This window comes from Ranitomeya imitator, chromosome 2 (genome assembly GCF_032444005.1).
Source record: "Ranitomeya imitator isolate aRanImi1 chromosome 2, aRanImi1.pri, whole genome shotgun sequence".
NCBI classification, from domain to species: Eukaryota; Metazoa; Chordata; class Amphibia; order Anura; family Dendrobatidae; genus Ranitomeya; species Ranitomeya imitator.
In genome coordinates, this window is record NC_091283.1 from 190767294 (window position 1) to 190794413 (window position 27120).

Consider the following 27120-nt stretch of genomic DNA (forward strand, 5'->3'; position numbering starts at 1 on the left):
CTGAAACCGTAAAGCCCCTTAAACCTCATGCTGAAGAATATTACACCTAAAGTTTATAAATAAATATGAAGTTTTAATTAAAAGTGCAGAAGTTTTCTTTGAAATATAGAAATCTTGTATTCTATAAATAGTACTTAAATTACTTTATAATGTGTTGGAATTTCCTCCACAACTAATGATTTTCGCAATCTCAACTTTTGGGAAAACGTGCTTTCCAAAATGACTTTTCATAAATGGGTTCCTCTGCCAGTGCTTTCACTGTCCTCGATAATTTCCCTCACTCTTGAGAACTTGGCACAACCATTTATTTAATGTTCATCCCTTGATTTTAATTGCTGCTATGCAATACGACATTTTACCAAGGGTATTGTTTCCAGGCTCCAGCAGGCAACCTCTGGTGATGATAGAAATGCTTGGATATGGCATTTGCTTATCTTATAAATAAACCCCAAATATACATTTATATAACTGTGTAAAACCAGGCCAAAATAACATCTGTATTCTTTAGAAAAGTCATAAACCTCTCTTGGTCCTCATCCATACAAATAGTGTCTTAAACATTATTATGGTGCGGCTTACAGCATCATGATATGGATTATTTATTTAGCAACGTTGCATTTTCAAGTGCGTTACATTAACAATCCGTGCTTACTTAAATGTAGAATTTCTGACTGAACAACTGGTTTGTGGCAGAATATTTTTTTTTGTTTGTACTGCAGGCTGCTGCTTTTTTATGTGAGCCTATACTACCACCTAGTGTAACTGTGAGTAATACTTCCGCAGAGGAAATGGTGGCCAGTGTTGGTTCAGCTTTTGCTAATCTTCCAAAATATATTGTGGTGCTCACTAAAATACCAATTCTGCATTATTTTGTCACCTCTTCGCCTTGCAGCCATTATCACTTATTTGCTTTTTTTTCCCATCTACACCTTTTAAGAGCCACAACTCTTATGTTAACATTTTTTTGGGCAAGATGAATTATATTTTTGTGAAGGCTAATTTATTATAGAATGTAATGAAGAATGGAAATGTAGGATGAAATAGAAAAAAAATAAAGACAACATTTTCGCCGTTGTTTTATTAAACGTTCATTTCATTCAATAGCGATGAAGTGAGCCATCTTAGAGAACCGATCTACAACAACCAAGATGACAGAGCAATTCGAGGAACAAGGTAGATCAGTGATGAAGTCCATAGCTATATGACTCCAAGGAACGGAAGGCACAGGCAGAGGATGCAGGAGACCGGAAGGAAGTTGCCTAGGGACTTTATTTTTTGCACAAGAAGGACAAGAAGCGATGAATTTGGTGACGTCTTGTCGGAGAGATGGCCACCAGTAGTACCGAGAGATCAGAGAAAGTGTCTTCTTGACTCCTACATGTCCTGCAATTTTGGAGGAGTGACCCCAACATAAAACTCTCTCCTTGTCTTGATTAGCCACAAGAGTCTTGTCAGGAGGAGTTGAGAACACTCTTAGAGGAGCAAGAGTGACGATCTTCGCAGGATCAATGATGTGAGCCGGAGAATCCTCAATGTCTTGAGGCTGAAAGGATCTTGAAAGAGCATCTGCCTTGACATTCTTATTTCCGGGTCGGAAATGAAGTTCAAAATCAAATCGTCCGAAGAATAAAGACCATCTGGCTTGTCGTGGATTTAGTCTTTGAGCAGACTGAATATAGGCCAGATTCTTGTGGTCTGTGTAAATGGTGAATGGATGAAGGGACCCTTCAAGGAGATAACGCCATTCCTCCAAGGCTAGCTTGATGGCCAATAGTTCTTTATCTCCTATAGAGTAGTTACGCTCAGGAGCGGAAAAGGTTTTAGAAAAAAAACCACAGGTCACCAAACGTCCGGACGAGGATCTTTGCAGAAGTACAGCTCCAGCTCCAATAGAGGATGCGTCGACCTCAAGGACAAACGGTCTATTAGCATCGGGACGATGAAGCACAGGGGCCGTAGCGAAACTTTGTTTAAGAGACAAAAAGGACTCTTCAGCCTCAGGGGTCCAAAGACTGGAGTTGACTCCCTTGTGAACTAGAGCAGAGATTGGCTTGGTCATAGAAGAAAAATGAGGAATAAATTGTCTATAGTAATTGGCAAAGCCAAGAAAACGTTGGATTGCTTTTGTTCCAAGAGGACGGGGCCAATTCAGGACAGCAGAAACCTTCTCTGGATCCATCTCTAAGCCAGACCTTGAGACAATATATCCAAGGAAGGGAAGGGAAGATTGTTCAAAGACGCACTTCTCAATCTTAGCGAACAGATGATTCTCTCTTAGCCTTTGCAGAACACGACGGACATCTCGCCTGTGAGTGGAGAGATCCGGAGAAAAGATGAGAATGTCGTCAAGGTAAACTACGACTGAGGAGTAGAGAAGATCCCGAAATACATCGTTTACAAATTCCTGGAAAACCGCGGGGGCGTTGCAGAGACCAAACGGCATAACTAAATATTCGTAGAGACCGTCACGAGTATTGAAAGCAGTCTTCCACTCATCACCTGCTCGAATACGAACCAGATTGTATGCGCCACGTAGATATAGTTTGGTAAAAATTTGCGCACCCCGAAGACGGTCGAAGAGTTCCGGAATGAGTGGCAGAGGATATTTGTTCTTCACCGTGATGTTGTTTAGGCCTCGATAATCAATGCAGGGACGGAGAGAACCGTCTTTCTTCTTAACGAAAAAAAACCCTGCTCCGGCCGGAGAAGAAGACTTGCGGATGAATCCTTTAGCAAGATTTTCTTGAATGTACTCAGACATAGCTTGAGTCTCAGCAGGAGAGAGAGGATAGATTCTGCCCCTGGGCGGATTAGTTCCAGGCACGAGATCTATGGGACAATCATAGAGACGGTGAGGCGGAAGCTCCTCAGCCTCCTTCTTGTTGAAGACATCAGAAAAAGCGCTGTAGACAGAGGGTAAGGCAGAAAAAGAAGAGGTAGGAGAATTAGAGGAAGATCCCACAGGACGCACCGGCAGCAGACAACGTTCCCGACAAAGCTCACCCCAGCGCAAGATATTACCATTGCGCCAATCTAAAATGGGCTCGTGGTTCCGTAACCAAGGAAGACCTAAGAGCATAGGATGAGACAGACCCGCTAAAACATAAAATGCAATTCTCTCCTTGTGCAGAGCCCCAACCTGAAGTTCCACCTCAAGTGCACTTGAGTAATGGTCTCCTGTAAAGGTTTACCATCCACAGATGCAAGAATCACAGGAGCCTCTAAGGTTTTGACTGGAACGGAGAATTTCAAAACCTCTTCCAACCTGATAAAATTCCCTGCAGCACCAGAATCCACATACGCATCCAGAGAAATGCCCTTGCCCGCAATATGCAACAGCACGGACAAAGTAAGGGGTTGAGAGGGATCACACACACCTAGGGAGGCCTCTCTTACCTGACCTAGGCGGAGGAGTTTTCCGGACGTTCAGGGCAAGAACGCAATAAATGAGCAGCACTCCCGCAGTAAAAACATAACCCCTGAGTGCGTCTCTCTTTACGACGTTGTTCAGACATCTTAAGACGGTCCACTTGCATAGGTTCCGGTGTGGACGCCTGAGAGGAAGCTCTAGGCTGTGGGCTGAGTGGCTTACGGGCGGCAGGAGAAGGACGAAGAAATCTCCGCTCGCGGGTGCGTTCTTGGAACCGAAGGTCAATGCGGGTAGCTAAAGAAATTAATTCCTCCAACACTGTAGGGGTGTCCCGACCAGCTAACTCATCCTTTATGCGCCCAGAGAGGCCCCGCCAGAAAGCACCTACCAAAGCCTCATTGTTCCAGCCCAAGTCAGAGGAGAGGGTGCGGAACTGAATAGCGTACTGGCCTACGGATAGCGATCCCTGCTGGAGAGAAAACAGCGCCTCAGTAGTAGAGACCAGACGTCCAGGTTCGTCAAAGACCAGACGGAAAGTCTCCAAAAATTCTGACAACCGGGAGACTAGGGGATCGTCTCGCTCCCAGAGTGGATTAACCCATGCCAAGGCGTCACCCTCCAGATGGGAAATGAGGAAAGCAACCTTGGACCGATCCGTTGGGTAATGCTGGGGCAGAAGCTCAAAATGAAGACGGCATTGGTTTAAAAATCCTCGGCAAGATTTAGGATCCCCATTGTACCGGGGCGGTTTAGCCAAGTGGGGTGGAGGGTGAGAAGCAGGAGCAGAAGTAGAAGCGGCCGTCTGGATAGAAAGCAGCCGATCGTCTATTGAAGACATATAACTAAGTATATGGGCCTGGGTGTCACGCTGCTGAGCTAACTCTTGCTGTAAGCCAATGAGTAGAGCGGCGTTGCCAGGATCAGAGGGCAGGAGCGAAGACAAGCGAGAGTCCATAGCTTTCAAAAAGGACATTATTCGGGACTGATTCTCCCGCAAAAAGAGTAGTTCTTTTTGCGCAGCAGAGGCCCCAGCGGGGTCCATGGCCTTTGCTTACTGTAGGGATTCGAACTGAAATCTAAGAGTGGACCCTCTGGGTCGTGACTCTAGAGCCCCTGGGGTCGAGCGGACCAGATGGAGTCACCCCCTATACAGGGAGCGTTAGGAGCAGGACCTCGGGGGAATGGAGACACAACAGCTAGAGCCAAAGGGACGACCCAAGATAGAGACTACAGAGCTATTAGAATGACGGGGAATAATAGGAAAACAGGACTTAACTGATAAAGACAGGAACACAAGCGATGACGGGCAAGGCTGGACCACAGGACTTGGCAGGAGACGGCAGGAACACGGAACTTGGCAGGAGACGGCAGAAACACGGAACTTGGTGGAATACAGCGGGAACACGGAACTTGGCAGAAGACGGCAGGAACACGGAACTTGGTGGAAGACAGCAGGAACACGGAACTTGGTGGAACACAGCAGGAACACGGAACTTGGCAGAAGACGGCAGGAACACGGAACTTGGTGGAACACAGCAGGAACACGGAACTTGGCAGAAGACGGCAGGAACACGGAACTTGGTGGAACACAGCAGGAACACGGAACTTGGTGGAACACAGCAGGAACACGGAACTTGGCAGGACAAAACACTGAAACAAAGCGAAGACTGAGCAGGGAAACAGGAATGGCGAAAGGGAGCCTAGGACATAGGGACACTGACGGCAGACAGTGCACCTACAAAGCAAAGGCGTCTTACCTAGGGAGACGCCGGGAAGAAATACCCGATGGGCGCCGCCATGTTGGGGCGCAGCCACCGGGTCGCGACCTCCCAGAGGGCTCAGCGGCGGAGGAGACGCGACTGCGCATGCGCAGGGAGACTGGACGCCGAGAGCCGGCGAAGGAGGAAGCAGAGCGGCGCTGGACAGGAGAGCGAGTGCGCCGAGGGATGTGAGAAGCCGGGTAACTATGCGCAGCGATCGTAACAGCCTTAATATGTTTAGGTAGTTTATGTTGTGTTTCTTCTAAGATGTTAAAAATAGCCCACTGTGGTGTGAGTGGAAAGCTAATCCCACACAATCCCTGCAGCTCATTATGTACGATGCCCCACACCTCCTGAATCTTTGAACAGCTCCAAAGATGATGATATATATATATCTGTATTTCGTGTTTTACATTTGGGGCAAAAATAGAGAGTTGAAGGAGACATCTTAGATTGCAAGTATGGGGTAATATAGGCCTTATGCAATATCAATAGGGCCATGTCCGTATAGCTACTATATGTCAGGATCTTTCTTTGTACTGTAGTGGCATCAAGGAAGTCCCCCACCCCAAAGCCTGGAATGTCTGCTGACCATTTTGCTAAACCTCCCTTCCCATGACCACCTTTTACGTAGTAGAGAGTACATGCTACTTGTGGACTCCAGCTGTGATCTTGTATTTCTAATGAAGCCGTCCAAGTTATTCCTCTACTCCCCCACACCTCCACCTGGTAGAGATTTTTGTACCAAGCTGCGTGCTTGAAGGAACAAAAAGGGATTGTTGTTAAACAGCGGGAAGCGTTATGATGCTATATCAAAAGAGAGCATGGAGAATCCAAAGTCCATCAAATCTATTGCTTGTACACATCCCTGATCTGCTAGATGTCTATAAAATGGTGGTGGAGTACCCCCTAGAAACCCAGGATTACCTAGAAATGGTTGAAATGGGGACCACTCAGTGCGTAATTTGAAAAGCCGTCTGCATCGCCTCCAGGTCTGTATCGTTTGCCACATTGTCGGGTGTTCCCGAAGTTCGATCGGAAGCCCCTCCCCGCCCAGATGTAGAACTGCTGATAGCGAAATGTGTGGACATATTTGTTGTTCTAGACTGATGTTAGCGAAATGAGAAACCCCCCGTATCCGTGACTTGCTTTTTTTGTGAAAAAAATCGGAGATTTGGCAAAAATTTGGAAAATGTTTGCAATTTTTAAATTTTAATTTTTATGGTCTAAATCAGAGAGTTATGTCACATAAAATAGTTAATAAATAACATTTCCCACATGACTACTTTACATCAGCAAAATTTTTAAGGGACATTTTTTTTTGTTAATAAGAGTAAAAAGTTAACCAGCAATTTCTCATTTTTCCAACAAAATTTACAAAACCATTTTTTTAGGGACTTCATCACATCTGAAGTGAGTTTAAGGGGCCTATATGTCAGAAAATACCAAAAAGTAACACCATTCATAAAACCACATTCAGTAAGTTTATTAACCCTTGAGGTGTTTCACAAGAATTAATGGAATGTTGAAGGGAAAAATGAACATTTAACTTTTTTCACACAAATTTTACTTTAGACATAAACTTTTTTATTTTCTCAAAGGTAACAGGACAAAATGACCCCCAAAATTTGTTCTGCAATTTCTCCTGATTACGCTGATTCCCATTATTAAGGGAAAACTACGGTTTTGGCGCACAGCAAAGCTCAGAAGGTAAGGAGCTCCAATTGATTTTTTCAATGTAAAATTTGCTGGAATAATTAGTGGACACGATTTCGCATTTGGAGAGCCCCTATGTGCCTAAACAGTAGAAACCGCTCACAAGTGACAACATATTGGAAACTAGACCCCTCAGGGAACTTATCTACATTTGTTGTGAGCACCATGAACCCCCAGGTATTTTACCAAAGTTTATAACGTTGAGTAGTGAAAATAAAAAAAAAAATTTCACACAATGTTTTTAGCCCCAAATTTAGAATTTTCACAAGGGTAACAGGAGAAATTGCACCCTACAATTTGTTGTTCATTTTCTCCTGAGTACTCCGATACCCCATATGTAGGGGAAACTACTGTTTTGGCGCACGGCAGGCCTCGGAAGGGAACAAGCGCCATTTGACTTTTTGATTGTAAAATTTGCTGGAATCATCAGCAGATGCCATGAGATTGGAGACCCCCTGATGTTCCTAAAGAGTGGAAACCACCCACAGGTGACCTTATTTTAGAAACTAGACCCTTCAAGGAACTTCAGAATTCAGGAGAAAAACATGAGAGTAACTCAAATTAAGATATGTAGAAAAAGTATAAATTTTATTTAAACAAATATTTTTTTAAAAACACACATAAAGTGTAGTAAAGATTCAGGATATACAGTATACGGTAATGTGCACATGTAAGTCAAGGAGAAAGTAACAATACCTTCAATTTTACAATAATTATATATCGGGTAAGTACTGATATAGTTATAATTATGGCTACAACCCGCAAAAAGCAGGTGAAATCTAGCAAATAGCCAAGTGCGGCCCTAGTAGGCATAGATTAAGCACATATTGTGCTGTGGTGCAGAGCCCTATATAATTAGCCATACATGCTAAGTGGCACAATGCTACAATAGTTATATGTCAGGTAAGTATTAATATGATTATAATTATGGCTGCAACCGGCAATGAGCGGTAAGGGCAACAGGTAGAATCTAGCAAATAGCCAAATGCAGCCCTAATAGGCATAGAATAAGCACATATTGTGCTGTGGTGCAGAGCCCTATATAGCTAGCCATACATGCGAAGTAGCATGTGAATAACACTGAAACAATGTCAGCAGAGCTTACCGCTGTGTGCACAGGAACCCTCACTAGATGGTGAGTGACCCGACGCGCGTTTCGTGTCCACGCTGGACACTTCTTCAAAGGGTATACTGTGTTAGTATGTGGAAGGACCTTTAATAGTCATGGAAACACATCACGTGACACATCACTGGGTCGAAATAGACCAACTAGGGGATGGCATTGATGGCGCATGCACGTGCGTACCCCAGGTCCTGGCATGGTAAAAACCGAGCGTCAAGCATCACAGCACATGGGAAGGGAGGTCCCTAGGCAGGCGCAGGAGGCAGAAAAGACGCCAGGCACCATGTCGGATCCGGGGACAACAGCGCGCACGCGCAAAACCGTGTAAAGGTATACGAACATATGATAAATGCAATGTCAAAAATATCTATACAAGTGAATATTAATTATACATGATATATACATTATATTATGGAGGCGCGGCACACAATCCGTAGTTATAAATATAAACAAAGCGTCATTATGACAATATTGCACCTAGATCCATACTAAAGCATAATCAATGACCGTTACATATTTTCGTCCTCGAGAGTGATAAGACATGGTGAATATCTGGGATATTACGCAATCTTCATGGCGCGATGGTAAGGAGGAACTCCGATAAAGGAATCTTGACCATACATAAATATCACTAAATAGAAGAAATATTAAAATTAAAAAGATTTTTAAAAACAAAAAATACACCATCAGAGGGAACTATATTGAGCATTATATGGGCAAATGAAGAATCGGCGTGGAACAGAAAGTTTATAAAAATGAAGCAAAGCTGAGAGATTCATTTAGACCTTTCGGGGTCATGGTGTCCAGTGTTACAATCCATCTAGATTCTTTTTGAGCCAATATATTTTTATAGTTACCACCACGGATCCCGAGATGAATGACCTCGATCCCTCTCACTTTGAACGTTGTAGGATCACAATTATGATAAGCCTTAAAGTGGCGAGGGATAGATTTAAGGTCGGAAGAGTCGGCCACTGTCTTGGCCGCGCAAATGTCCCGCACATGCTCCCGTAATCTAACTCGTAGTTCTCTTGAAGTGAGGCCAACGTATATCATGGGACAACCACATGTAGCGTAATATATTACGTTGGTGCTACTACATGATATGCGTTGTCATATTTGGAATTGCCTCAGACCATCAGATGATTGAAAAGTGGAGCAGCGCAGGACATTTGCGCAGGCAAGACAGTGGCCGCAAGAAAAACACCCCGGGGTGGGTCCCCTTGTACTGAATGGGTTAGATATTTTCGGAACATAGTGACTATTGACAAGTAAGTCATTAAGATTTTTAGATCTTCTTGATGTCATGGAGGGAAAGCTACCAATGGATGAGCCAAAGGAGGGTTCGGCGCCCAGGATAGCCCAGTGCTTCATCAAAATATTTAGCATATTACTCCACTCATGAGTAAATGTTGAGATAAAGCGAATCTTTTGATTATCAGTCTTAGTCTTTTTTACTCTATCGTAACCCTTCCTTATGCATCTGTTGCTGTATCTGCGATTTTGAAAACGGACTTTAAGATCCGCTGCTTGTTTTTCTAAGCAGTCATTAGTGGAGCAGATCCGACCAGGACGGCACTGATGGTGGCAGGATTATGTGAAGAGCTGGCATGTATAAGTGAATTAACTGATGTCGGTTTTCTGCAAACGTCAGTCGGCACTGACCTATCAGTGTTGATTGTGAGGGAGACGTGGTGGTATTGAAATTATAAGTCAGTTTAATATTGAGTGTATTTTCATTCAAAGCAGACATGAATTCCTCGAGCTCCTGCGCCGTCCCGTCCCACAAAAATAAGGAACTTATCTAGATGTGTGGTGTGTACTTTGAACCCCCAGGTGCTTCATAGAAGTTTTTAATGTTGAGCGGTGAAAATAAAAAAGAAATCACATTCTCCCCACAAAAATGTTTTTTATTCCCAATTTTTTATTTTCTCAAGAGTAGCAAGAGAAAATTGACCCAAAAATTTGTTGTGCAATTTCTCCTAAGTATGCAGATATGCCATACGTGAGGGAAAACTACTGCTTGAATGCACAACAGGACTCAGAATGTATGGAGTGACATTTGGAATGCAGATTTTGATGGAATGTTCATCATGGGTGTCATGTCGCGTTTGGATAGCCCCTGATGTGCAGTGAAACCCCCCACAAGTGAACTCATTTTGGAAACTAAACCCCTCAAGGAATCTACTATATAATTGTCTAAGGGTCACTTCCGTCTTTCTGTCTGTCCTTCTGTCATGGTTATTCATTCGCTGATTGGTCTCGCCAGCTGCCTGTCATGGCTGCCGTGACCAATCAGCGACGGGCACAGTCCAGAAGAAAATGGCCGCTCCTTACTCCCCGCAGTCAGTGCCTGTCGCCCACATACTCCCCTCCGGTCAGCGCTCACACAGGGTTAATTCCGGCGGTAACGGACCGCATTATGACGCGGGTAACGCATTTCGTTACCGCCGCTATTAACCCTGTGTGTCCCCAACTTTTTACTATTGATGCTGCCTATGCGGCATCAATAGTAAAAAATGTAATGTTAAAAATTATATAAAAAAAAAAACAAAACTGCTATACTCACCCTCTGTAATCGCTCGCGCCGGCCGCCATCTTCCGTTGCAGGTTCCGGTTGCAAAGATGGTATGGGAGAAGGACCTGCCTTGTCATGTGACCGCGACGTCATCACAGGCCCTGCGCGCCTGCGCGAGAAGGACCTGCCATGACGTCACGGTCATGTGACCGCGACGTCATCACAAGCCCTGCGCGCCTGCGCTAGAAAGACCTGCCATGACGTCATGGTCATGTGACCACGACATCATCACAGGTCCTGCGCTCATACCAACCCTGGGATCGGAAGCTGCCCTCGGAAAGGTGAGTATATGTTTATTTTTTATTTTTTAACCTGTGCCAAACCTGGCTGGACAATATACTACGTAGCTGGGCAATATACTATGTGACTGGCCAATATACTACGTGGATCTGGGCTGTATACTACTTCGCTGTGCAATATACTACGTGGCTCTGTGCTGTATACTACGTCGCTGTGCAATATACTACGTAACTGGGCAATATACGTGGCTCTGTGCTGTATACTACGTCACTGGGCAATATACTACGTAACTGGGCAATATACTACGCGGCTGGGCAATATACTACGTCACTGGGCAATATACTACGTCACTGGGCAATATACTACGTGGCTGAACAATATACTACGTCACTAGGCAATATACTACGTAACTGGGCAATATACTACGTGGCTGGGCAATATACTACGTCACTAGGCGATATATTCTACGTAACTGGGCAATATACTACGTGGCTGGGCAATATACTATGTCACTGGGCAATATACTACGTGACTGGGCAATATACTACGTAACTGGGCAATATACTACGTGGCTGCGCAATATACTACGCAACTGGGCAATATACTACGTGGCTGGGCAATATACTATGTCACTGGGCAATATACTACATGACTGGGCAATATACTACGTGTCTGGGCAATATACTACGTCACTGGGCAATATACTACGTGACTGGGCAATATACTACGTGGGCTGTGCAATATACTACGTGGCTGGGCAATATGCTACGTGGACATGCTTATTCTAGTATACCCGATGCTACCATCTAATTTATCTAGAAGTGTGGTGAGCACCTTGAACCCACATGCGCTTCACAGAAGTTTATAACATAATTATATTTTTTCCCCCAAAAAATGTTCTTTTAGCCCCAAGTGTTTTATTTTCCCAGGGTTGCAGGGAAAAATAGACCCCAAAATTTTGTGTGTAATTTCTCCTGAGTGCACCAATACCCCATATGTGGTTAAAAACTACTTTTGAGATACGGTGCAATGCTCAGAAGGAAAGAAGCGCCATAATTGAGATTAGATTTTGCTGGACTAGTTTGAGGCTGCCATGTCATTTTGGTAGAGCCCTTGAGGTGCCAGGACAGCAGAACCCCCATAAGAGACCCAATTTTACAAACTACACCTCTCAATGAATTCATCTATGGGTGCAGTGATCATATTGACACCACAGGTGTGCCACAGAATTTTATACCATTGGGCAGTGAAGAAAAAATAATTGCATTTTTACCACTAACATTTTGTTTTATCCCCAGATTTTTACATTTTCACACTGGGAAATGGATAAACATGGCACCAACATTTGTTCCACAATATCTGCTGAATATACAGCCCTATATGTGGCTGTACAGTACTGCTTAGCCATACCGTGAGACTCGGGAGGGATGGAGCTCTATTTTCCTCCTGGAGTGCAGATTTTGCAAGAATAATTTGTGGACTCCACATAGCGGTAAAAATAGTAACAGAGTCTCTTAGTGCTAGAAGAGCAGAACCCCCCTCAAGTGACCCCATTTTGGAAATTATACCACTTTGGGAATTTATCTATAGGTGTAGTGACGATTTTGACTCCAGAAGTGTATATTACTGAGTGGAAATTGCAAACTGCCATTGTAGTGACGAGTACATTGCAGTCACCAGTACGTTGTAGTGCCCAGTACATTGTGACAAGCTCATGCTTCTGGAGACATGCACCTGTAAATTAGGTGGACTGTCATCGCTACAGAAATGCCAAACACGTGAACGCTATATTCGGATTAAGCACACTGTGGGGCTCAGAAGGGAGGGGGCATTTGGAGTTGAGAGTGCAGAATTTGCAGAATTTCTTTTGAGCTATTTCCCTTTTCCAGAGCCTTTGTACTACCAGTAAAGTGGAATTCTCCTATATTTCCATTACCAGATGATGGACCTGAGGGGGACTTGCTTTTATTATGGATTGAGTTGAAGCTTTTGTTGGGAACATTTACATACCATAATCTTTGGGATCACATTTATCCTGCGCTCTACGCTGAGCACTTACGTACATCGGGTTTACATCTAAATCTCGTGATTTAGTGAGTGGCGTGATTTAGATGAAACCCCTGAGGAATCCATTCACTGACGTTTTTATTGGTGCCATTTTTGGGCACGTGACATTTTTTGATCGCTTTCTATTACGATTTTTGGGAGCCAAAATAAACAAAAAACAGCAATTCAGGAATTGTTTTTTTTGTGTGTGCTGTTTCACGTGTTGTAAAATTGATAAACCAGCTTTATTCTTCAGGTCAGTACGATTACAGTGATGCCACATTTATATAGTTTTTTTATGTTTTGGCACTTTTACGCAACTATTTTATAGAAAAAATAATTATTTTTGCATTACTTTATTCTGAGAGCTATATCTTTTTTATTTTTCCTCTGACGGAGCTGTATGGTCAGGGCCGGCGTTAGGGGCAGGCAGACCTGGTCAGGGGCCCCCAGCTAGCGCCACTTCACGCAGCCGCAATGGGCCCCTGTGAGGCGGGGGGCCCGCCTGCCACCAGCGCCGACTCCCCCACCACTGCATTGAACTATACCGGTGTCTGCCAGTACAGATCAAAGCAATGATGAAGGAGAAAGCGTCAGCTGATTCATCCTCTCTCATCATTGCCTGCTCTGCCCCTGACACTGAGGGTGCGCGATGACATAATTGCGCACTCACTGTATGCCAGGCAGTGCAGCTGCTGAGACAGGAGCAAGGAGTAGCGCGGGCACGAGGAGAGGTGAGTATTGTATGTGGTTTTTTTTTTTGCTTTTTTTTTACTATAACAGTGAATACTGAACTGTGGGGCCATTCTCGGGGGGGGAGATGTGGGCTGTACTATATACTATGCGGGCTGTGTAATAAACTATGCGAGCTGTGCTATATACTACGTGGGCTGTGCCATATACTATGAGGGCTGTGCTATATACTATGCAGGTTGTGCTATATAATATATATAATATGCGGGCTGTACTATATACTATGCAGGTTGTGCTATATACTATGCGGGCTGTGCTATATACTATGCGGGTTGTGCTATATACTATGCGGGCTGTGCTATAAACTATGCGGGCTGTGCTATATACTATGCAGGCTGTGAATATTCTATGCGGTCTGTAAATATTCTATGCGGTCTGTAAATATTCTATGCAGGCTGTAAATATTCTGTGCGGGCTGTGCTATATTCTATGCGGGCTGTGCTATATACTAAGCGGGCTGTGCTATATACTATGTGGGCTGTGTTATATACTATACGGGCTGTGTTATATACTATGCGAGCTGTGAATATTCTATGCGGGCTGTGCCATATACTATGCTGGCTGTGCTATATACTATGCGGGCAGTGCTATATACTATGCGGGCAGTGCTATATACTGTACTATGCGGGCTGTCCTATATACTATGTGGACAGTGCTATATACTATGCAGGCTGTGTTATATACTATGCGGGCTGGGCTATATACTATGAGGCTGTGCTATATACTATGTATAACGTTCGGAAAGGAGGAACAAGAGTGGACCCTCTGGACCGTGAAAAGACCTACCCCTGGGCAAGCGGACCTAATGATAAACTGACCCCTATACAGGGGCCGTCAGGGGCAAGCCCAGAGATCACTAAACCACAGTGAAGTACCAAGAGGGAGGGCTCAGAAAAGGAGGAAGAGGATGAGAAGGAACGGAGGACAGTGGACCAAAAAACCTGATAGTAGGTACCAAACGAGGAACCAGGAAGGCGGACGTCAGACCAGTGAGCAGGAGAGCCGGAACGGAGGAAGCTGCGGGGAAAAAAGGAGGAGTTAAGAGAGAGCACAGAAGGAAGATAAACAGAAGCTGGGAAAACGGAGAACAAGACACGGAGCTCAGGGAAAGCGTAATGGCCAGACGCACAAGCGAGGCTATGTGACAATCAGGCACCAAGATGCAGGAAGGACTGCCTCTTATAGCAGAATCCCTACCCGGATTGGTTACTGTGAATTACTAGCCCCGGCGTCCGCAGGAAGGAGAAATGGTGAAGGTCCGCCTGCGCCCTCTGAAGAGCCCCGAGTGCCTGCGCAGACACCGCCCCCCCGGGAGAGCGAGACACCGGAAGTAGCGAGGAGGAAGACTGAGCTTGGACGCACCTGGACCCGGAAGCAGACATTGCAGCAGGAGGAGAGAAGTCGACGCGCCCGGACCCGGAAGCAGAGCGGCGGGGAGGCGCAGTAGCAGGAGGAACCAACATCCTGGCGCGCGGGGACCCGGCAGCAGAGCGGCGGGAACACGCAGCTGCGGGAATGGTAACACTGCGGGCTGTGTTATATACTATGGGGGTATATTATATTCTATGGGGGAAGCTGTGTTAAATATTATTGGGATATATTATATTCTATGGGGGAGGCTGTGTTATATACTATGTGGCTGTGTTATATACTATGGGGGGTACATTATAATCTATGGGGGACGCTGTGTTATATACTATGGGAGGCTGCATTATATTCTATGGGGGGCTACATTATATACTATGGGGATGTGGGTTGCATTATTTTCTATGGGGGCTACATTGTATTCTATGGGGGGCTGTATTAGATTTTATGAGGGAGGATTGCATCATACTCTTTGATGGGGCTACATGATATTCTATGGGGAGATGGGCTGTATTCTACTCTATTCGGGGCTACATTATATTCTCTAGGGGCTGTATTATATTTATATTCTATGAGGGGTGATTGCATCATACTCTATGAGTGGGCTACATTATACTATATGAGGGGGGCTGCATTATATTCTATGGGGGTTACATTATACTCTGTGGGGTGGTTGCATTATACTCTGTGGGGTGGCTGCATTATACTATATGTGGGCTGCATTATACTGTATCGAGGACTATGGGGAATACATTATACTATTTGAAGAACTATGGGGTGCATTATACTATGGGAAGTGAATTGTACTACATGGATGACTATGGCGATGCATTATACTATATGGAGCACTATGAGGAGTGTATTATACTATGTGGAGGACTGGGCATTGTATTTTAATATATGGCAGACTATGAGGAGTATATTATACTATATTGAGGACTATGGGAAGTGTATATACTATATGAAGGACTATGGGGCATATTATGTTATATGGAGGACTATGGGGTGTGCATTTTACAATATGGAGGACTGTGGTGCACATTATACTATGTGGAGGACTACGGGGTGTATTATACTAAACAAGAAAATGCTGCATATTCATCAAGTAATTGGATTGTTTATGCCGGTACAAAAATCATTGTTCTCAGCAGCACATTGTCGGTGTAAACTGTAGATATTGATAACTGTAGATACTGAACATGGGCAAAACAGAATTCATCATCTTTCCCCCATCTCACTCTACCCTTCCACCAGACCTATCCATCAATGCCAATGGCTGCTCACTTTCCCCAGTCCCACACGCCCGGTGCCTCTGGGTGATCCTCGACTCTGCCCTCTCTTTCAAGCCACATATCCAAGCCCTTGCCTCCTCCTGCCATCTGAAACTCAAAAATATTTCCCGGATCCGTGCTTTCCTTGACCGCGACACCGCAAAAACGCTAGTGCATGCCTTTATCATCTCCCGCCTCGACTACTGCAACCTCCTACTCTCTGGACTCCCCTCTAGCACTCTGGCACCGCTCCAATCCATCCTACACTCTGCTGCCCGACTAATCTACCTGTCTCCCCGCTATTCCCCAGCCTCTCCCCTATGTCAAGCCCTTCACTGGCTTCCTATCGCCCAGAGACTCCAGTTCAAAACCCTCACAATGACATACAAAGCCATCCACAACCTTTCTCCTCCATACATCTGTGACATGGTCTCCCGGTACCTACCTACACGCAACCTCCGATCCTCTCAAGACCTCCTTCTCTACTCTCCTCTCATCTCTTCTTCCCACAACCGCATCCAAGACTTCTCCCGTGCTTGCCCCATACTCTGGAACTCTCTACCCCAACACATCAGACTCTTGCCTACCATAGAAACCTTCAAAAAGAACCTGAAGACCCACCTCTTCCGACAAGCCTACAGCCTGCAGTGATCCTGAAGTTACTGAACCGCCGCGCAACCTGCCCTACCCTTTCCTAGTGTTTCATCACCCATCCCCTGCAGACTGTGAGCCCTCGCGGGCAGGGTCCTCCCTCCTTATGTACCAGTGTGCCTGTTATCTGCTCATGTTTAATGTATTTGTCTATATTTGCCTCGTATTCACATGTAAAGCGCCATGGAATAAATGGCGCTATAAAAATGTATAATAATAATAATATGCTGCTGATAACATGATACTCTATGGTGATCTGTTAGTGATCTATTAGTGATCACTCTGTCCCCATCATTCTTTCTCAGACGGTGGAAAGAGGTTGGGAAACAAGCGTTGAATGTTCATTTAGCGGCCTGAACTCAGCGCATGTAAATACAACTGAAATGCTTGTGTGCGATGTGCAATATGTTAGCATTTGGGGCCCCATTTTAAACTTTGCCTAGGGCCCCACTTTGCCTAAAACCGACCCTGTGTATGGATGCTTGTTTTTTTTGTGGCAGAAATACCATTTTTATTTACATTGCTCTTTTTGATCGCGTTATTTTCCACTTTTTGTTTAGCAGCATGATGTAAAACACTGCTTTTTTTTGCCTAGTTTTTTATTAATTTTTTTAACGGTGTTTGCTGAAGGGGTTAACTAGTGGGACTGTTTTATAGGTCAGGTTATTCCGAATGCGCAATACCAAACATGGTGTCACGAAGTGACAGTCCTGGCGTGACACGACCCAATGGGTGGTCGCTCACAAAACGGCGAAACATACACAAGGGTACACCGGGGACACTTTAACAACGGTAAGCCCTGTCGGTAGGGAACGGGGAATGGACACCTCCTGCACTCACCTGAGGATGTGCCCTGCTCTTACTACCATCCCTATACGGGTTCTTTCAACCCCTCTCCGACCAGGATACCTAGTCCCTCACTTGCCCTGCACCTATCCCTAAGTAGGGAACTGGCAGGTGAGAGCACTGGTCCCACCGCTGCACTAATAAAACACAAAGGGAAAGTTTAGACAAACAAGGTAAGCAAACAACACTTAGCTTATTGCTGCAAAGCACAGCGGGAAAGAAACACCAGATACACCGGACTCAGCTGAAGAACTACTGCTCTCAGCCAGGTCTTTCTCCAACTTGGTTGATCTCCAGAAGGACCTGTATAACCAACAGTCGGCTGATGCATCAGATGACCTTATGAAGGATGGTGGGAGTGGTCACCACCAACATCAGCTGACCCAGCAGCAATGCAATAACACCAGCGGCCATCGGGGGGGAGGGGCTGGGGGGGTAAACTGCATTAAACCCTGATGACCAGAAAGGAAAAAAGGTTTTAATCAAAGGAAAACCAGATGTGCCACAGATCCAAACATGGATCACGACAGTACCCCCCCTTTCAATGAGGGGACTCTGGACACTCAACACCGGGCTTCACGAGATAACAACCTACGGTGAGGATGCCTCGATCCACCACAGTTTACCTCGGCAGTCACTTTACTCTCAGATTTATGGCAAACGCGGCCTGATGAAAATGCCAACAATGTAGGCTCCGGAGGCGCCACAAATCTCCAGAGCGCCGACCTGGGGAATGAGTTGTGTACATGCATAGCTGGGGTAACTCCAACTGAAAAGTCCCCGGGCTGAGAACGGCCGACACTCGATATGGCCCAATCACCCTGGAACTCCAGGTCCCAGTAGAACACTTCTGATGTTTTGGGTGGACACCCATACGTACTCATTCACACACAGGTCCGGACCTAAATGTTTAATTTCACGCATACGTCTACCACAAGACGGTGAATTCTTTGAGGCATTGACAACAGAGGCATCCCCCTGTGTCACCACAGTCACACCCCCACCAAGCTCAGGGGAAACCACCACCCTCCCCTGACCCCTACTCCTAAGGGGACTACGACACTCAGGGTTAGCATGTGGTGAGGGTTGAGTCTTGCCCCTACTCCCTGGCAGCACCTCTGCTGCCCCCACTGGAGAAGAAGGGGTAGGTTGTAGAAGGACGGCAGAGACAGTTGCCCCTGGGCAGCAGCCATCACAAGACTGATCCCACTTCCCTTGACCCCCAATCTATGACCAGGTTGTGTTTTTCCAACCAAGGGAGTCCTAAAACAATGGGTGTTGGCATTCCCCCCAAGACGTAACACGACAGGAACTCCTCATGATGAGTCCCTATACGCAGGTGTATATCATCCACGACTTGGGTTACCCACCCCTGGCTGAGAGGTACGGAGTCAATGGCCTGGACGCTTAGGGGTTTAGGTAATGTCCTACACCTCAGGTGGGTCTGGATAAAAAGAGCATCCACCAGATTGACACCTGCTCAACTGTCCACAAGCACCGGTATACACTCAATTACCCTGCCAACCACTACTTCAGCTGACAGGGTACACTGAGGAGAAGAGATGGAGGAAATATACACTCCCTGGTCGCCTCCCTCCACACGACCAGGGGGATGCGGCTTCTTAGGTGGTAAAGGTATTTTGGCGCGAGCTGGTCAGACACCGATAAAATAAAAAGTCTGCCCACAGTAAAAACATGCCCCCACACCACGGCGAACCACAGGCAACCCTGTTTGTGAAACAACTCCTCCCACCTGCATGGGTTCGTCCACCTGCTCAGGTGTGTCCCCCTCCCTAGCAAGGACTACCGGGGGCACATTTGGTGTATGTCTCTCCCTCAAGCACCTATCTACCAGGATGGCAAGGGACATGGCGGCCTCCAATGACCTGGGGGCGGCGTACTGCACCAGAGTATCTTGCAACCTTGGGGACATACCCTCCACAAAATTCCTCCAAAGGGCAGGGTCATTCCACTGTGTATCTGTGGCCCATCTCCTGAACTCTGAACAATACTCCTCAGCCGGCCGGCCCCCCTGCTTGATCTTACGGAGTGACGGGATTCCGCCAGAGTGACGCCATCAGGATCACCATCCAGCAGTGCCAGAGCCTTGAAAAACTCATCCACCGACCGTAGAGATGGAGAACCAGTTGGCAGGGAGAAGGCCCAAGATTGGGGATCACCCTTAAGAAGGGAAACAATGATTCCCACCCATTGTTCCTCACTCCCTGATGAACGAGGGTAGAGCCTGAAGTATAGCTTACAGGCCTCCTTAAAAAACAAAAATGTATCTCTCCCTCCAGAGAACCTGTCAGGGAGAGATATTTTGGGTTGTGGTTGAGCCGAGGCCCAGAACCCCAACAACTGCTGCAGCTGTTGCACCACCTCACAACGCAGCACCTTAAACTCGTCGGTGAGGGTCTGAAGCAGTTGGGCAAAGGCCTGCATTTGAGCCATGGTTCACCAGAAGAAATGGGACGGTTGGTTATAATGTCACGAAGTGACAGTCCTGGCATGACACGACCCAACGGGTGGCCGCTCACAAAACGACGAAACATACACAAGGGTACACCGGGGACACTTTAACAACGGTGGGCACTGTTGGTAGGGAACGGGGAATGGACACCTCCTGCACTCACCTGAGAATGTGCCCTGCTCTTACTACCATCCCTATACGGGTTCTTTCAACCACTCGCCGACCAGGATACCTAGTCCCTCACTTGCCCTGCACCTATCTGTTATGATCCGGTGACCTTGGAGCAGCATGAAAACTTTCACTGGAGTAGGTGGTCACTATACTGACCGCAATCCTGAACTTAGCATCGCAACTAGAAGTAGCCGTGGAGTGTACCTAACAATCCTAGACACCTCGTCACAGCCGGAGGACTAAATACCCCTAAAGATGGAAATAGGAATACTATCTTGCCTCAGAGCAGATTCCCAAAGGATAGACAGCCCCCCACAAATATTGGCGGTGAGTCGGAGAGGAAAAAACATACACAGGCAGAAAAACAGGATTTAGCACAGGAGGCCACTTCTAGCTAAATAGGACAGGATAGGACAGAGTTCTGCGCGGTCAGTATTAAAACCCTTCAAAAATATCCACAGCAGAATATACAAAAACTTCCTGCATCTAACTAAAGATGTAGGAGCGTATATCTGCAACTCCAGCGAATCCTACAATCAGAGCAGGAATACAAACAAAAACAAGCACACAGCAGTGTGCCACAGACACAAAAAAACAAACACTTATCTTTGCTGAATTTGGCAGCTAGCAGGAGAAGCCAGAAAGTGATCCAACACTTCACAAGGAACATTGACAACTGGCAAGGGCTAATGAATCCTGCACACTTAAATATCCCAGTCAGAACAGCAATTAGCAGATACACCTGGCCAGGACTGTGACTCGGAGAAAACTGCATTCCCAGCAACAACCACTGGAGGGAACCCAAGAGCAGAATTCACAACACCTATCCCTAAGTCGGGAACTGGCAGGTGAGAGCACTGGTCCCACCATGCACTTATAAAACACAAAGGGAAGGTTTAGACAAACAAGGTAAGCAAACAACACTTAGGGTACCGTCACACTATAACATTTCGATCGCTACGACGGTACGATTCGTGACGTTCCAGCGATATCGTTACGATATCGCTGTGTCTGACACGCAGCAGCGATCAGGGATCCTGCTGAGAATCGTACGTCGTAGCAGATCGTTTAGAACTTTCTTTCATCGCTGGATCTCCCGCTGTCATCGCTAGATCGGTGTGTGTGACACCGATCTAGCGATCTAGCGATGCGATCCAGCGATGCGTTCGCTTGTAACCAGGGTAAACATCGGGTAACTAAGCGCAGGACCGCGCTTAGTTACCCGATGTTTACCCTGGTTACAAGCGTTAAACTAAAAAAAAACAAACAGCACATACTTACATTCTGGTGTCCGTCAGGTCCCTTGCCGTCTCTGCTTCCCGCACTGTGACTGCCGGCCGTAAAGTGAAAGCAGAGCACAGCGGCTGTGCTTTCACTTTCACTTTACGGCCGGCAGTCAGTGAATGCGGGAAGGGACCTGACGGACACCAGAATGTAAGTATGTGCTGTTTGTTTTTTTTTTAGTTTAACGCTTGTAACCAGGGTAAACATTGGGTAACTAAGCGCGGTCCTGCGCTTAGTTACCCGATGTTTACCCTGGTTACCCAGGGACCTCGGCATAGTTGGTCGCTGGAGAGCTGTCTGTGTGACAGCTCCCCAGCGACCACACTACGATTTACCTACGATCACGGCCAGGTCATATCGCTGGTCGTGATCGTAGGTAAATCGTATAGTGTGACGGTACCCTTAGCTTATTGCTGCAAATCACAGCACAGCGGGAAAGAAACACCAGATACACCGGATTCAGCTGAAGAACTTCTGCTCCCAGCCAGGTCTTTCTCCAACCTGGTTGATCTCCAGAGGGACCTGTATAACCAACAGTCAGCTGATGCATCAGGTGACCTTATGAAGGATGGTGGGAGTGGTCACCACCAACATCAGCTGACCCAGCAGCAATACAATGCAATAACACCAGTGGCCACCGGGGAGGGGAACTGCATTAGCCCCCGATGACCAGAAAGGAAAAAAGGTTTTAATCAAAGCAAAACCAGATCTGCCACAGATCCAAACATGGATCGTGACACATGGAAACCATCGGCATAATGAGATTGCATTACGTTGTGCCGGAGCAGAGAGAGGAGCTCTCTCCCTCTGCAATTCTGCAAATGTCGCCCATGATCGGTGCTAGCATCGATCATTGGCGTTGCTACAGGATGTCAGCTCTCTGACACCCCCATTTGATCCAGTGAGCCTGCGCTATCGTGTATCTCAGGAAGGGATTAAAGTTGCTCTGTCAGCAGGTTTTTGCAATTTAATCTGAGAGCATGAGAGCAGCATAAAATAGGGGCAGATAGCCTGATTCCAGGGATGTGTTACTTATTAGGATGTGTGCTGTAGTTTCAGTGCAAGTGTTTTATGAACAGGAGATTATCACTAGAGTACTAGGTCTCACATGCCAGGGAGTCCACTAATGTGTGTAACCCCGCCCCCACCACTGATTAGCAGCTTGCTGACAGTGTACACAGGAATCTGCCAATCAGTGGTGTGGGCGGGGTTATATACAGCTCAGCATTCCGAGCTCTGCTACATCTGCAGCAGAGAAAACAGGGATTGTATCAAAACTGCACCAACCACCCCAGTAAGTGACACATTGATGGAATCAGGGTCTTTCCCTACATCATACTGCTGTCAGATTATATAGAAAAACCTGCTGGCAGATTCCCATTAAAATTATATTTTTAATTATATTTTAGTGCCATCTAACAACTTTGTAAATCTTCTCAGTCAACTCAGCATGGATTATTTATGGAAATATATAGGCATAATTCATAATTATCGTTTTCTAGGATTTAATTAGTTTTTCTTTGATTAACATAATGTATGTTATTTTCTTTCTTTTTTTTTTTTTTAACCTTGGGAGGTTAATACACATTTTCGGGTTTGATAGGAATGGTTAATGTGTTGTCTTTGGCTGTTGTGGTCTTTGAGAGATTCCTAATGATGTGCAAGACTATAGGGAGCTACACATTCAACTGTTGATAACACAGGATCCACTGATCGCAGTTGGTGCTGTCACAGCTCACCCTGCTCCCTCCATAACGACTTTTGCAGACATTTCCACAACCAATCACGCCTTATTTTTACTCTGAAATGTGCTTTTGTGATCTATTCATTGCAGCCCCCTATTGATCCCTAGGACGCCCTCCGATCAGCACTTCTGCCTATTTGTCCATAACTTGTCCTAGTTTTTGAGGCTGGAATTTGTCTTTAGTAAAGCCTTTTGTTTCTAAATAGATGCAATTGAAAAAAAAAGATTTTTCAACTTATATAATTATTATTATTACTACGCCAAGTCTAATAAATCCAAACACTTAGCTGTTGTTCCGGGTTCCCTCAATCTTTATCAGCAGGATCACTTCCACTTTTGAGTTTATTCTAAACTTTTTTTTTTTTTTAAATTGTACACAAGGACGTATAATTAATGGCCAATCGGTTAATTGTGACTTTACCCATAAGAAATAGACCTTAGTGGCAAGAGATTGGCTTCCAAAGTCAGCTCACTAATGGGTTTTGTTCTTCACAACCTTTTGGGCTTATTATTTGTGTCAGAATTTGTATCTCTTGGAGGATCCTTTGATACTTTAGTGGATCTGTCCTGTTCTATAGAGTCCATAATTCATAGGCTCGTGTCATGTCTTACACCTAACGCTTATACATACTCCTTTCAATATTCTTCCCCAGACATGTTCCTACCTTTCGTACCTTAGTCACACAGTTGCTTTTTTTGAGTGACGATGATGATAATCAACCTCCGAGTCTACCCAAGTGTCTTCCGTGTCCATCAGTCAGGTAGCTCTGGCATAACCCCAGCTTCATCCAGCATCCATTCTACCATGTCTATTGCCACAGGTTTGCTCCCTAAAAATTTTCCAGCTGTCATTGCTATTCTGCAAAAATCCGCACCCAATAACCCCTCAGCCTCTATCGAAATAAATACTTCGCTGGCTAAGTAGATGCTATATCTTCAGGTGCCAACTCATCACTTTCTCAACTGATGACAAACTTAGTCCATGGTTTATATGGTTATAGGCCACTCGAGAATATACTTGCACCAATAACACAGCATGTACTGATGCATTCAATTTGAGGATCATAAAACGTCCACCCCCGTCTTGTAGGGACAAATAAGGAAGTGGTTGCACATTGAATGTGTAATTAAAGTTATATTTATTTACTAATTTATTTTGAATGAGTAGCTAAACTGTTATTTATTTTCGTTTTTAATCAATTTGTCCTGCATGGAAAGTTATGAAACTTTGCACACCACTTTATTAGGACGTTTTCTTCATTCTTGTAAAAAAAAAATCCATGTAACTGACTTCCAAACACTGGCTTTTCCCTACTCTATTTGCCTACCTGTATTGATATGAATCAGAACACAGAAGCGACACCTGTAGCGCTCACACTAAAACAAAACCTGCAGCAGATAGTATCGCGGAACCACCCACCCGCGAGAAATAGATAAATCTAAAAAGAAAAGGAAAATCTGCGCTGGAAAAATACACACACACTAGAGGACCATAAAAACTATAAAATGTTAATACATAGAACTCAAAACATGTAAACAAATAGAGAATAAGAAATTAATAAATAAAATAAAAATAAAAATAAAACCGGTGTAACAGGCCAGATTATACCCCCAGGCCAGACTATACCCGGGGTTAAAGTGGCCTAGGCTAGATTATACCCCGGGTATACTTTGGCCTAGGCCAAACTATACCCCGGGGTATAAAATAGCCTAGGCCAAAGTATACCCCTCCAGGCCAGATTATACCCCCCAGGGTAAGCTGAGGGAAAGCTGCTCATTCTTCTAGGTAACAGCTCCCCCTCCCATCGGGCACTGCTCCTTTTCAAGCTCCTCCACCTCTGGTGACGCCAGGGATCTCCCTTTCTAAGCCCCACCCCCTCCCTATAGTCACATGTGACATGAAATCTTCAGCCCTGCTCGGGCCAGCTCGTTGTCTTGGCGCCTTGGATATGCTTGGAAAAGGGCTTTGTATACCTAGGGGGCACTGACGAGCACTGAGGGGTGGGTGGGGAACCCCTTTACTGGTTGCTATGGGATATAGCATGATCACTCTATCCTAGCAACACCTTGGATACGCTTGGAAAAGGGGTTTATCTATCTTGGGGGCACCATTGCAGCACTGCGGGTGGGTGGGGAAACCTTTTACTGGTTGCTATGGGATTTTACATGACCAATTTATCCTAGCAACGCCTTGTATACGCTTGGAAAAGGGGTTAATCTACCTTGGGGGCACTCTCGCAGCACTTAAGGATAGGTGGTTAACCCCTTAGGTGGTTGCTATGGGATTTTACATGACCACTTTATCCTAGCAACGGCTTGTATACGCTTGGAAAAGGGGTTTATCTACCTTGGGGGCACCCTTGCAGCACTGCGGGTGGGTGGGGAAACCTTTTACTGGTTGCTATGGGATTTTACATGATCACTCTATCCTAGCAACGCCTTGAATACGCTTGAAAAAGGGGTTTATCTACCTTGGGGGCACTCTCGCAGCACTTAAGGATAGGTGGTTAACCCCTTAGGTGGTTGCTATGGGATTTTACATGACCACTTTATCCTAGCAACGGCTTGTATACGCTTGGAAAAGGGGTTTATCTACCTTGGGGGCACCCTTGCAGCACTGTGGGGAAGCCGGGGAACCCTTTTACTGAGGAAGGAAACAGCACAAAAATTCAAAAGCTGACTTAGGCCATAGTATACCCCCGGGGGATAAACTTTATACCAGGGGGTATAAAATAGTTTTTATAGTATTTCTCTAGGCCATAATGTTATCACTTCACTGTTTTTCTCACCCTATTGCTTATTTGTTGAAAAGTGTGCAGATCTGAACTGACAGTAGATGGCGCTGTCCTGTCAGTGCATAGTTAATGATAACTTGTTTTGTATGTTCTCTATGACACCTCTCTGCTCTCTATGACACCAAATCTTTTCCAATTTTGACAACCATGGAAGATCAATTGTATGACCAGCTTTTGAGATTCTACACTGCAACAGAACAAAGGTACCCTCAGTATACCTACGATCTACCTCCTGAGAAACGTGCAAATGCCAAGTCCCAGTTTAGACAAACAGCAAAGCCATATCGAACCCAAGGAGGAATTGTTTATCATAGGGAAAAGGAGGTTCTTACTAAAAGTCGACTGCCAAATATCCTGAAGGCCTGTCATGACAACCCAATATCTGGGGGCCATTTTGGCAGAGATAAAACTTTAGCCAAAATCTCTGACCGGTTTTACTGGAAGGGAATGAAAAATGACGTTCACCAGTATGTGAAAGCCTGTCAAAAATGTTTTGTTATAAATCCCAAAATCACAAAGGAAGCTCCACCACTCAACAGTATATCAGTGCCTGGAAAAGTATGGAGCTTAGTTGGGATTGATATGATTGGCCCTCTTCAGGAAACATCAAATGGCAACAAATATATAGTTGCTGCCACTGATCATTTCTCCAAATGGACTGAAGCAACAGCTGTCCCAGATAAGAGTGCCAAGTCAGTGGCAAATTTTTTGTACTCCGTTATCTGTCGCCTTGGCTGTATGGAGACTCTGATTAGCGACCAGGGACGAGAGTTTGTAAACTCGATCATTGACAACCTGATGGAACATTTTCAAACAGATCACCGTATTTCATCTGCATACCACCCACAAACAAATGGCCAGCGGGAACGTGATAATCGGACACTTAAAGAAGCTCTTAGTAAGCTTGTCAATGACCAAGGAAACAACTGGGATC

The 27120-nt window shown here is 45.4% G+C and overlaps 1 long non-coding RNA gene across 2 annotated transcripts in view; it reads right to left on the reverse strand.

The window, feature by feature from the left end:
• Nucleotides 1-7417: 7417 nt before the first annotated feature.
• LOC138667301 (uncharacterized) overlaps nt 7418-27120 on the reverse strand; it is a 46829-nt gene continuing 27126 nt past the window's right edge. The window contains exons 4-5 of one of the 2 annotated variants that reach the window (XR_011318698.1): nt 14542-14603; nt 7418-8600 (exon numbers count right to left, since the gene is read on the reverse strand). This is a non-coding gene — a long non-coding RNA (uncharacterized lncRNA). The remainder of the gene's footprint in view (nt 8601-14541; nt 14604-27120) is intronic. The other variant, XR_011318699.1, reaches the window with a different exon arrangement.